Source organism: Lonchura striata, chromosome 2, assembly GCF_050655825.1.
Source record: "Lonchura striata isolate lonStrDom1 chromosome 2, ASM5065582v1, whole genome shotgun sequence".
Lineage (NCBI taxonomy): Eukaryota > Metazoa > Chordata > Aves > Passeriformes > Estrildidae > Lonchura > Lonchura striata.
The window spans coordinates 131,528,315-131,538,610 of record NC_140704.1 but is presented as its reverse complement, the minus strand read 5'-3'; the positions used below and the strand labels follow the sequence as shown (position 1 = coordinate 131,538,610).

The following is a 10,296-nucleotide window of genomic DNA, read 5'->3' as shown; positions in this document are numbered from 1 at the left end:
TTCAAGCTATAATATGTCCAATATTTCACAGCATTCATTTTAAGACATGGCAACAACTTTTCAGTCCTGTCTAGGTCCTAGCACTTTACTTTTACAATTTTCTTGTATTTTGGATGATTTGTATCCTCCAAATGCTTCAGCATTATGAATCATGTAAAGCAATCAGTGACTTACTCTACTTTCAGTTTTCATTTAGTCCATGTCCTATAGACACACTAGGTGGTTTCCCAAAACTGTACTCTTGCGGCAATGTTTCCAATATACAAGTTTTGGGTATCTGTTTATGCATATCCCTCTCTATATTAACCATTAGTACCATTAGTCATACAATTCTAAATTTGGTGTATAAGGAAGATTTTGTTTCCAAAAGAAAATTATATGCCAAGTACAATTACCATGAGCTTGCATTATAAAACCACTGTGTAAATACATACTTACAGTCTTTGCCAATAAAATGTCCCTATACTTTAGATTTATTTGTGCATCTTGTTACTGTGTGCTGTGTTGATTTAATGTACATTTATAGTGTTAAGTACACTGACTTAAACCCCAGGAAAATTATTGTAATTCTAAAAGTGGATGTGGAGGCAGCACTGTTGGAGCAGTGCCATGCTTCTCTTGTCATGCCTATTCCAGCTACACTTTTCCTGGAGCTGTAGTCCTTGTGACACCCCAAACCCTAACCCCAACCCTAATGGCAGCTTGGGGGCGAGGCTGAGGTCCTAAGGTAGATTAAACTTTTGAAAAAACTAAAGTTTTTGTTAAATACTGTTTCTAAATTATAGATACAGTATTTATAGCATGTGGCAGATAAATAGCTGCCTGTGGCTTATTTCTTTGAAATTTAAACTTGTGAGATTTCCCACATAGTCCTTTTCATTTTTAAGTGTTGAATCTGACTTGTCCTTTCACATGGAAATTTCCTGAATATCCCCACTGATAATGAAGTAAGCAAAGTCCACAGCAAAGAGGATACTTTTTCTGTATATGGTATTCATAGTGGTTTGATTAGTGTTATCATAACTGTAATTTGCTTGAATTTAAACTGGAAAAAAATGGTTCTGAAAGGGTGAAAGCTATGGTGAGGGGCTTAGTCTTCCTTCAGCTTGTGAAATCTAGGAGGGCAGCTAGTTACTATGTGATCAATACATCGTGATGCTGACTTGTAAAACACTTTCCATTCTTTGTATCTCTGTAAAAGATCAAGTAAAATAACAGCTGAAATTAAACAGACTTTCCAGACTGAGGTGATATTTGCTTTTTGACATTCTTCCCTGTGAGCAGCATAGTCTGGAAAGAGCTTTCACATTTCTACTCTAAACAGGTATTCACACTGATGTTGAGGAGAGGGTATAAAATACATATCTCTCCCTGTGCATCTCCACCTGAAAACCAGGCCTCTTATACATAGATACACATGCATCCTTTTATAGTCATGTGTATGTTTTTAAAAATTCACACTACCTGCATGTAAAAGACTTTTTTTTTCCAGTTTGTTACAATCTTGTTCCTCCACCAAAAAATTATAGTGCCTTCATTTTTATGGATATTTTATGGATAAGCACCACATCTAGTTGTGGTTTTTTTGCAATTCACCAGATTGACTGTGTTTCCATAATGGCAAGAATCTCTTTGTTGTCGAGATAAGATGTTCAGATTGAAAGAAGCTATGGTTGTATGATGATGATTTTATACCTCAAACAACCTTATTATATTTTTGCTGTTCGACTTAAACATGACAGACAGACCCTGTTACCTACTAAATAGTCTGAAAAATCTGGGTGCATAAAAGACCCTGTTTTAGAAAATGAGTTTTCATTCAGTAATCACAATGCCTTTGTCCCTGCTTTTTATTTTGTGGATTTTTCAAATTTTACATAAAAATGGAGTTTTGGTTATAATAACATTTTTAAAAGGAATATTTTGCCTGAATATTTTGTACTATCCACATTGCAGGAATGAAGGACTTTGGTAGTAACCTCTTCAGTTGTGTTTCGTCTTGCTGAAGCAAGTATTTTTTTTTCTGAAATAATGCACAAGGTGGTTAGATTCTGGCTGAGATCCTGTTTTGCTTGCTGTCACGCTAGCAATGTAATGATACACTTGCTCAGATCTATTAGTAATGAGTACCACAACCATGGAAACCATCAGCCTTTGAAATCCCCTGTGTATTCTCCTGCCAGCCTCAACCAACCCTTCTTTATCAGCATGTGCCACACTCTAGGTGGGCTGTTCCTGAGCATCTGAGCTCTTTTGGAAGTTGTTGCCTATGGTTTTAGATGTCTGTTGACACAATTTTATATTAAGAGAGCTGCATGAAAGTACTTGTATCCAGCTATTACAACATGTTGACACTACCCATCTGACTGAATCGAGGAGCAGAGCTGCTGAGAACTTTTCTGGCAGTTTGGAGGGAAGGAGGGAGGGAGGGAGTGCTTGGGTTTTGATGCTTCTGAGTCACCTGGATTTTTATTTCTATGTTGTGCTAATGTTGGTGGCCATGTGGTGATGACACATCATGAGTGTAATACCAGGATAAACTCTAGTGCTCTTTTCAGGCCTAGCAGTTTGACAAAGCCACCTCACACTTGAACCATTTCAATGTTTATTTGCTATTTTCACTGAGCTTCCTCTTTTCTCCACTTGCTTGTGAGACCTGAACAACTTTATGAAGATGGTTCTCATCTTAGCCTCCAGTGAAGCTTTCAGTGTGGAAGTGGCAGAGGCAAAAGTTTGACAGAGGAGGAAAGAAAAGAGGGGATGATTTTGAAAGATTCTCCTTAGACAAAATAACACTGTGGTACTCTTCTGTACCTTTCTTAGCATGTGGATTCTCAGGGGCCAGGTCCATCCTAGGTGCTGAATCCAAAAAAAATGTGTTTGATCATTTTTTAGAAACAAGGATGACTAGCATGGGATGACTGTCATCCATCTGAAACAGAATCTGCATCAGAAATGCCTGTTAAGAGTAGTTCCTAGCTCTAATTCCTGAACCACAGAGATTATTGGGAGAGCAGTATTTCTCAGGAGCCAAAAAGGATTATTCTAATATAATTCTTACAGAATTATCTCCTGTTGGAAGATGACTGCCAGGTCTAGGAGGATTCCGTGACACCTCCAACTTTACAGGCATGGGTAGTATTAGGTGTTCAGTGGTCTGCTGCATTCAGGATTAGTCTACATGCATTTTTTATGCTGGGTATTTCCTCAAAATACTTCAGCATCCCCATTCCCCGTACTCCTAGGTTTTAACATTTATTTTGATTTTCAGTCTAAAATGCTGCTGTTCTTGGAGTTTCCCATAAAATTAGTTCAGCTGAAAGCTGAAAAAATTTCTTTCAGCAGTGAATTAGAACAAGTTTTTTCCCCCCCTTTTATTTTCTCTTTCAAAATTTAAACTATTAAACAAGTGCAGCAGATTTGATGCAAAGCCAACAGGTCAGGAGAGGGGAGGGAGGACAGCAAGATGATCAGAAGGATGGAGCATCTCTCACACAAGGAAAGGTGAGGGAATTGGGTTTGTTTATCCTGGAAAAGAGAAGGCTTTTTTGCTATTTGCAGCCTTCCAGTGCCTGAAAGGACTGTACAAGAAAAATGGAGAGGAACTTTTTATAAAAGCATGTAGTTACAGGGGAAATAAAATCAAATTGAAGGAGAGTAGGCTTAGATTAGATATCAGAAAAAATTATTTATGGTGAGGATGGTGAGGCACTGGAACAGGTTGCCCTGAGAAGTTGTGGATGTCTCATCCCTGAAAGTGTTCAAGTCCAGTTTGGATGGAGTTTGAGCGAGCTGATCTAGTGGAGTTGTCCCTGCCTATGGCAAAGGGGTTGGAACTAGATGATCTTTAAGGTCACTTCCAACCCAAACCATTCTATGATTCTATGATTCAAGGCACCTCCTGGAGTGTAACAAATCTGCTAGGTCTGTAATTTCAGTTCCTGGAAATACACAATGTATTGGAGCTCTGTCCTCTAGCTCGAATAGCTACAATTCTTTCCAAATAGCTGTCAAACTGTCAGTCGTGACAGAGTCATAAAGGAGAACAACATTCATTACTTAATTACAAGAATGCAAGGCAAGGTCTAGATAATCAAGTGGATGCACAGAACCAGGTGGGAAATGTGAGAATTAGAAATGTTATACATTTACTTTTTTTTTTTTTTTTTTTGTGGTTTGTGTTGGCACTTAAATAAGGGGAAAATTGTCATGTTTGATAACACCTATGTGCTTTGAAATCAAATTAAGATGCAGCTTATCTGTAAATGAAATGAGGAGTTAAGACTTGTAAGAACTTAGCATACTTAGTAGTGTACAGGACTGCATTCATAATAGGAAAAATAGCTCAAATTTCCAGCTCCAGGTTTGAAAATCTTCCAAAGTCAAATCAAAGAATCTAGATTCTTTGATTCTGATAGTCAAAGCCTCAGTAATTTTTTTAGTAAGTGCAATTACTTCTCATTCATTTAGGAAAAGGTATTTCCTGATGAGTATCATGTTGAAAGTCTCTGACTTTTAGCAACAGCACTTATGCTTTGAGGAATTTATAGTAAGCCAGAATGAATCAACCTGTTAATCATTTTTTCAGGCATAAACACATGGCCTTCTCTTCCTGTTTGTATAAACGATTAGCATGTGTCATCTGGGAATAACGTAAGGCATATTTTTGTCACAAATGTAACAGTTTATGGTGGGGTAAATTCTAGAAAATAGTATTAAAAAAAAGGCCAAAAAACCCAAACCAGACTAAAAATCCAAAACAGAAATGAAGGTGGAATATTTTCTTGAACAATATATATGCAAACCTGTATTAAGTGAGGGCTCTGTTTATACAGGGTACAATACTCTTACAGTTTCAATTTGTCTGAATGCCCATAGGTCATTAACATGACCCTTTCACAAGTGTTTATAGAGGGGAGCAGATGGATCTTTTCTGTGGCTGTCTTCCATGAACATATTGACACCTGGTCAATATAGGAAATTCCTGTGAAGAGTTAACTGCCCTGGGCTACCACAGCTCACCTTTGTACAGGGTAAAATAACCCAGAAGGGCTGAGTTTGTAGTTGGGCTGGAGCAGAAAAATCAAGTTTGAAGTGATCTGAGGAATGAAGGTGTTCCTCTGGAGTGCAGTTCAGAAAACTGAACACATCAACATGATTCAATTCTTGCTGGCAATGGCAAAAATGTAATATTATCATCTTGGGTAAAGCATATGAGAATCAGATACCCGAACAATTGCTCGTAACAGTTAACGCTGTTGGATCTTTAGTGTCCCTTAGGCATCCCAGTGGCATCTCCTGAATCTGCTGAATTTAGAAGTATGTGAGATAAGTGAAAAACTTTTTATTTTACTCAGATATCAGTGTGAACAGGCTCAGAACTTCCATGGTGAAGTAAAAAAGTACCAAATTCCATATGTTTTCATTTTAAAATAAAGTTTCATGCTTAAGAAAACCTCCTAATAACTTTTCACTAAAATAAAGATTTGGCACACCCCAGCTGCATGCATGATGATCATCTGGTTCTTATATCTAAATGAAAATCCTGGAAGAAATTTGCTGGAGTTCACTCTGATCACTCTGTGGGTAGAGAGGTACACTGTCTGTTAGAATGCCTTAATATACTTTTATGTTAAAAATAATAATTCCTTCTTGTTAATGAAAGGCTTGCACATCTTGTTCATTTTCCAATGCAAAGAGCTTGGACTGAAAAAGGCAAACTCCTACAAAAGACTTAGACTGTTTCTTAAAACTGTTTGAGTATTCATGTTGTGGTCATCTCATAGAACTGCATACCACTTTTTTACTGTAGTCTTTCAAATAAGTTGTTGATATTATTGTATGTTTCACATGCCACCTTGTGGTCTTCAAGGAAAAAGGGAAATGGTGTATGATTTGGCAAACTGGAAATAACATTTCTGTGAAAATATTTTCAATAAGTGAAAAACTCTAACATAGATTCATATCTCAGTAAATTTATTGATGCCAAATTTTCAACAGTTTTATAAAGAGTATCTTTTAATACAAATACAAAACATTATAAAAATACAAAATATACAATATTTTGTATATTTTGTATATTTTTGTAAAATATACAAAACCAGCATCAAATACAAATTAGCTTAGTACATGACCTTCAAGATGAAGGTATTTACATTGTAGACATTGTGCTATACACATAGACAAAACAAAAGAGGAAATATAAAGCTTTTCAGCTTTAGCATAGAAGCAAGGAAACAACTGTGATTCAGTCAGGAGTACTGACTTTTCAGGAATTTTTGTCATGAGAAATTGATTCTGGATAATCTATCAAGTTCTTATGATTATAGAAGATTTTCACTACCTAAAAAAGGGTTAGATTTTCAAATTGGAAAACATTGCAGTTTTAAAACAAGAAGTTTCTTTTCCTGTTGAACCTTGATAGTAAAAATGGGAAGTTAATCTCATTTATGTTTCAGGTAAATGAGAATCTCTGAGACAAATTGAGATTGGAAATTTTAGTCTAACACATTTCTGTAAGGCTAGAAGGGTTTAAAGTTCTTTAAGGAGGAAAATATTCAGTAATTTCTTTTTCATTTATTATTTCTTTAGGACTCAAAGGCTTAAGCTTGGGTTTGAAATGTTTGTACTTCAAATAACACAAACAACCCAAAAGATATATTCTGTTTTCTTAAATAGTCTAAATTGATTAAAGATAATTGAAGAGTACAAGGGATAGATGGGAAAGAAAATAACAAGGTGGAGGACAGGTAAGATGAGTTTTGTGGATCTGATGTTTAAAAAAATCTTCCAGTGTCCTAATTATTCATTTAGTATGCAACTGTTTGTCGCCCTGATTCTTAGGATTTTCTAAAGCCTTCTGAGTTTACATTCTGTTAGAAAACTTTCTAACACAATTTTCTATAAACAACATATTGTTTTGCATTCCTTCTTAGGGGTGGAGAAACTTGATGTACTAGTAGTTTGTCCAATGTCTTTGGAGAGGTGGCACATTCACTCTCCAATCCATTGTCACCTTTGGAAAAGTATAAAAGTTGGAGTTGGGAAAAAAACCCTTCTTCTTTACCTTGCAAATAGCAGTGGCTTGCGTTGTGCTTTCACGTGTCCTATAGCGACAACTGTTAGCTGCCCAGTTCTTTTTAATAAGACCATCAGCTTGGATGACAGGAAGGAGATAATAGATTTAGGTTGGCTTATGTAAAGTGTTAAAGTCACTAAAAACTTCTGTGCTTATGAATTTAGACCATCATACATTGCTCTTCTAAAAGTGTTTGCTTTTTATGTGCTATGTCTGCCTTGACAATTCAAAAGGAATTACCAGCCTTTTTCTGATATCGAAGTGTCTCATATTTCTTTGAAAACTGTGGTCATTGTAGCTCTTGGAATACAAATTAATATTTTTTTTTTATCCTGTTAAGCTTTTGGATACCTTTGCAGCAGGCTATTTTGGTGTCAGACAAATAATACACATGATTAATTGCTTTATTGATGAAAATGGCCAGGAGACCTAGAAAGACACATACAGAAGAATAAATTGGGCTGTAATTGGGCTGTGATCTTTCAGAAGTACTTTTGTGTAATGTTCTCACAGGGAAGGGCTGGCTGGGAAGAGCTAATTTTGTGCTGTATAAAGAAGTGATGGGATGACCTTGACTGTCTGCAGGTGCCCATCCAGCTGCTCTATCACTGCACCCCTCAGCAGGGCCTGGGAGAGGAATATAAGAAGAAGAAGAACTCATATGCTGAGATAAAGGCAGTTTAATAAAGAAAAAGGAAAGGCTGCACAAGGAAGCAAAGGGAAACAAAAAGATCTATTCTCTACTTCCCATCAGCAGGTGACATCCAGCCAATGTCTGGGAAACAGGGCTTTGGTATGCATAGTAGATTCTCTGGAAGGTAAACATCTAAATGACAAATGCCCCTCTTCTTTCTTAGTTTTATTTCTGAGTATGTTATTTGGTATGGAATATCTCCTTGGTCAGCTTAAGTCATCTGTCCTGGCTTTGTCATCTCCCAGCCTCTTGCTCACCCCCAGCCTACTGGCCTTTAGGGGGGTGGGGGGATGTTGGAGAGACAGCCTTGATGCTGTAGGAGCCAAAGCACTTGTGTGTGACACTGACATTTTTCTAGCTACAGGTACAAAGCACAGCACTGCGCTGTGGGAAGGTTGACTCCATCCCAATCACACTCAACACAATCTCCACACCTTATTTCATACCATTTGCATCATGTTTATGTCCCCCATAATTTAATACAATTATACATATTCTAAACATTCTTTTGTGTTTAAATCTCATTACTGAAATCTCTTCTTAGAAACATAGCTTATGCTACATTATTTAAGTGATCTTTGTACTCAATGTACAGATTTATACACTCTCATTAAGTATTATCTTGGGTCACTTAACAGATACTTACTATTCTCCCATTCCATGGGCCTCCTCCAAATTTATAAATACATATTTATAAATACAGGCTAAGTTTTGGGGCCAGCTGCCATCTGTGGCAGCATCTCTCTGACCTCAGAGAGCAGGTAGAGACTTTCCCAGGCATTTTCCCAGGGAAGGCTGTGAGAAGATCAGAGAAAGAATGAGAAACAATTCTTATCTCCAGTTGTTACACCTGCTGTTGTAAAATGTGTAAAATGTTGTAAAATGTGTCATAAAGATTTGTTTACCTAAAGGTAATTTCTTAGTTAGACACTAGATAGCATTTAGATTGATTAACCAGTTAAGTCAAAGCTGTATTAGACTAACTAAAAGGATTACTGAGTTTCTTAATAAGTATAGTATAATATAGTATAAGATAATATAATAAAACAATGGATCAGCCTTCTGCAATCATAGAGTCAATGCTAATTATTGCCTGGCTAGAAGCCTACAGCAACAGCCATCCTCTTACATATTTGTACATTCTTTGGGAGCTTGAGAGACAACTCCCTTGCCTTGTGTGCTGGTTATCTCTATCAGTGCACTGAGGTGATCCAGGAAGGTCACTGCTGCAGGTCTGTTCTGGAATAATCTCTGTTTCAGAAAGTTTTTTGATACTTCAGCCTTCTGTGTATGCATCAAAGTCTACTATATTTTTCATCTGCTTAAGCCCCATTGTAAATATCCATTACTTTAGTAGTGTTAATTAGTTTTCTTCCAGAAATGCTGTTCCAATGTAGCATATCAAGCAATAATGACTTGGAAATATCAGAACAAGAAAACAATAAGCATATGAAACAGGATGTTTTGTGCATACCATATGAATTTGAGAAGGGGGTTGCTTATCCATATGGGCTGTTATTACAATGATAAAAAGGTTTTCCTTTTCTGCATTATTCTTCAGCTCATTTAAAATGTCATACCATGTGCAGAAGCTGTTACATGTCATACAGACAAAAGACCACTCCCTCCTTGAAATCTGAAGATCAAAGTTTTTGCATTGGACTCTTAGCATGTGCCCTCAGTGTAGCTCTAGATACTGATGAGAACTTTCTGCTGAAGGTACAGCCTGCAGATGCAGGGCATGATATGGAAGTGTGTTTGAGCAGAGAATATGTTATTGAGATGTGCTCTGAATGAGAACCATGTTTGCGATTTCTGAAGTTTGTCACTGATGGAATGTGCCAGCCCACACAGCTAAGGCTACATACAGCCTTAATGTGTGAGCAGCATTTTAAAATGTAGAAATGAAACACACTAACGAAAAAATAGAGAAGTTAAAAAGATGGGGATTTTTTAGTATAAATCCTGTCTCACTGTGGCAATGGGCGCTGGGAAGGGAGTGAAGAAATAATCAACATATTAGGAACATGATTTAGTGAGCACCAAAACCACGAGCGGGTCATTGAATCACTGACAGCTATGATCTCCCTCTCCTGCTGCCCAAGAGAGCAAACTGAAGTGAAGCTGCACGCTGACAATCTGTAATGAGTCCGTTCTGCAGCAGCTGCACCAGCAGTGCGGGCTGCCCCAGCACTGTGCCGCTCGCGTTGTTCGCGCGTTGGCACTGCCACCGCAGCTGGGCTTTGGTGCCAGCGCTGAGCAATGCCCGCTCGATGTCACTGTTGTCATTCAGATCCAGACTTGAAAAGCCTTCAGCTGTGTTTTGATATTCGTGAGGATGTGAATGTGGCATTTCAGGTGAGCAGCTTGACACATTTTGAAAACTGCTGTTTAAATAATCAGCTTTATTAAATGCACTCGAGAACAGATTTTTCTTCTCTGTGTTCCTCAAGTACTTGTAGAATATAAGTATAAAAAAATGTTGTGATCTACATTTCTTATTTTTGTAGAATCCCTTTTGAAA

General features: G+C 37.3%; 1 long non-coding RNA gene across 1 annotated transcript in view; it reads left to right on the top strand.

The window, feature by feature from the left end:
• The window catches only part of LOC146768426 (uncharacterized), an 82,375-nt gene that overhangs the window by 32,676 nt on the left and 39,403 nt on the right, over positions 1 to 10,296 (top strand). The window lies entirely within an intron of this gene.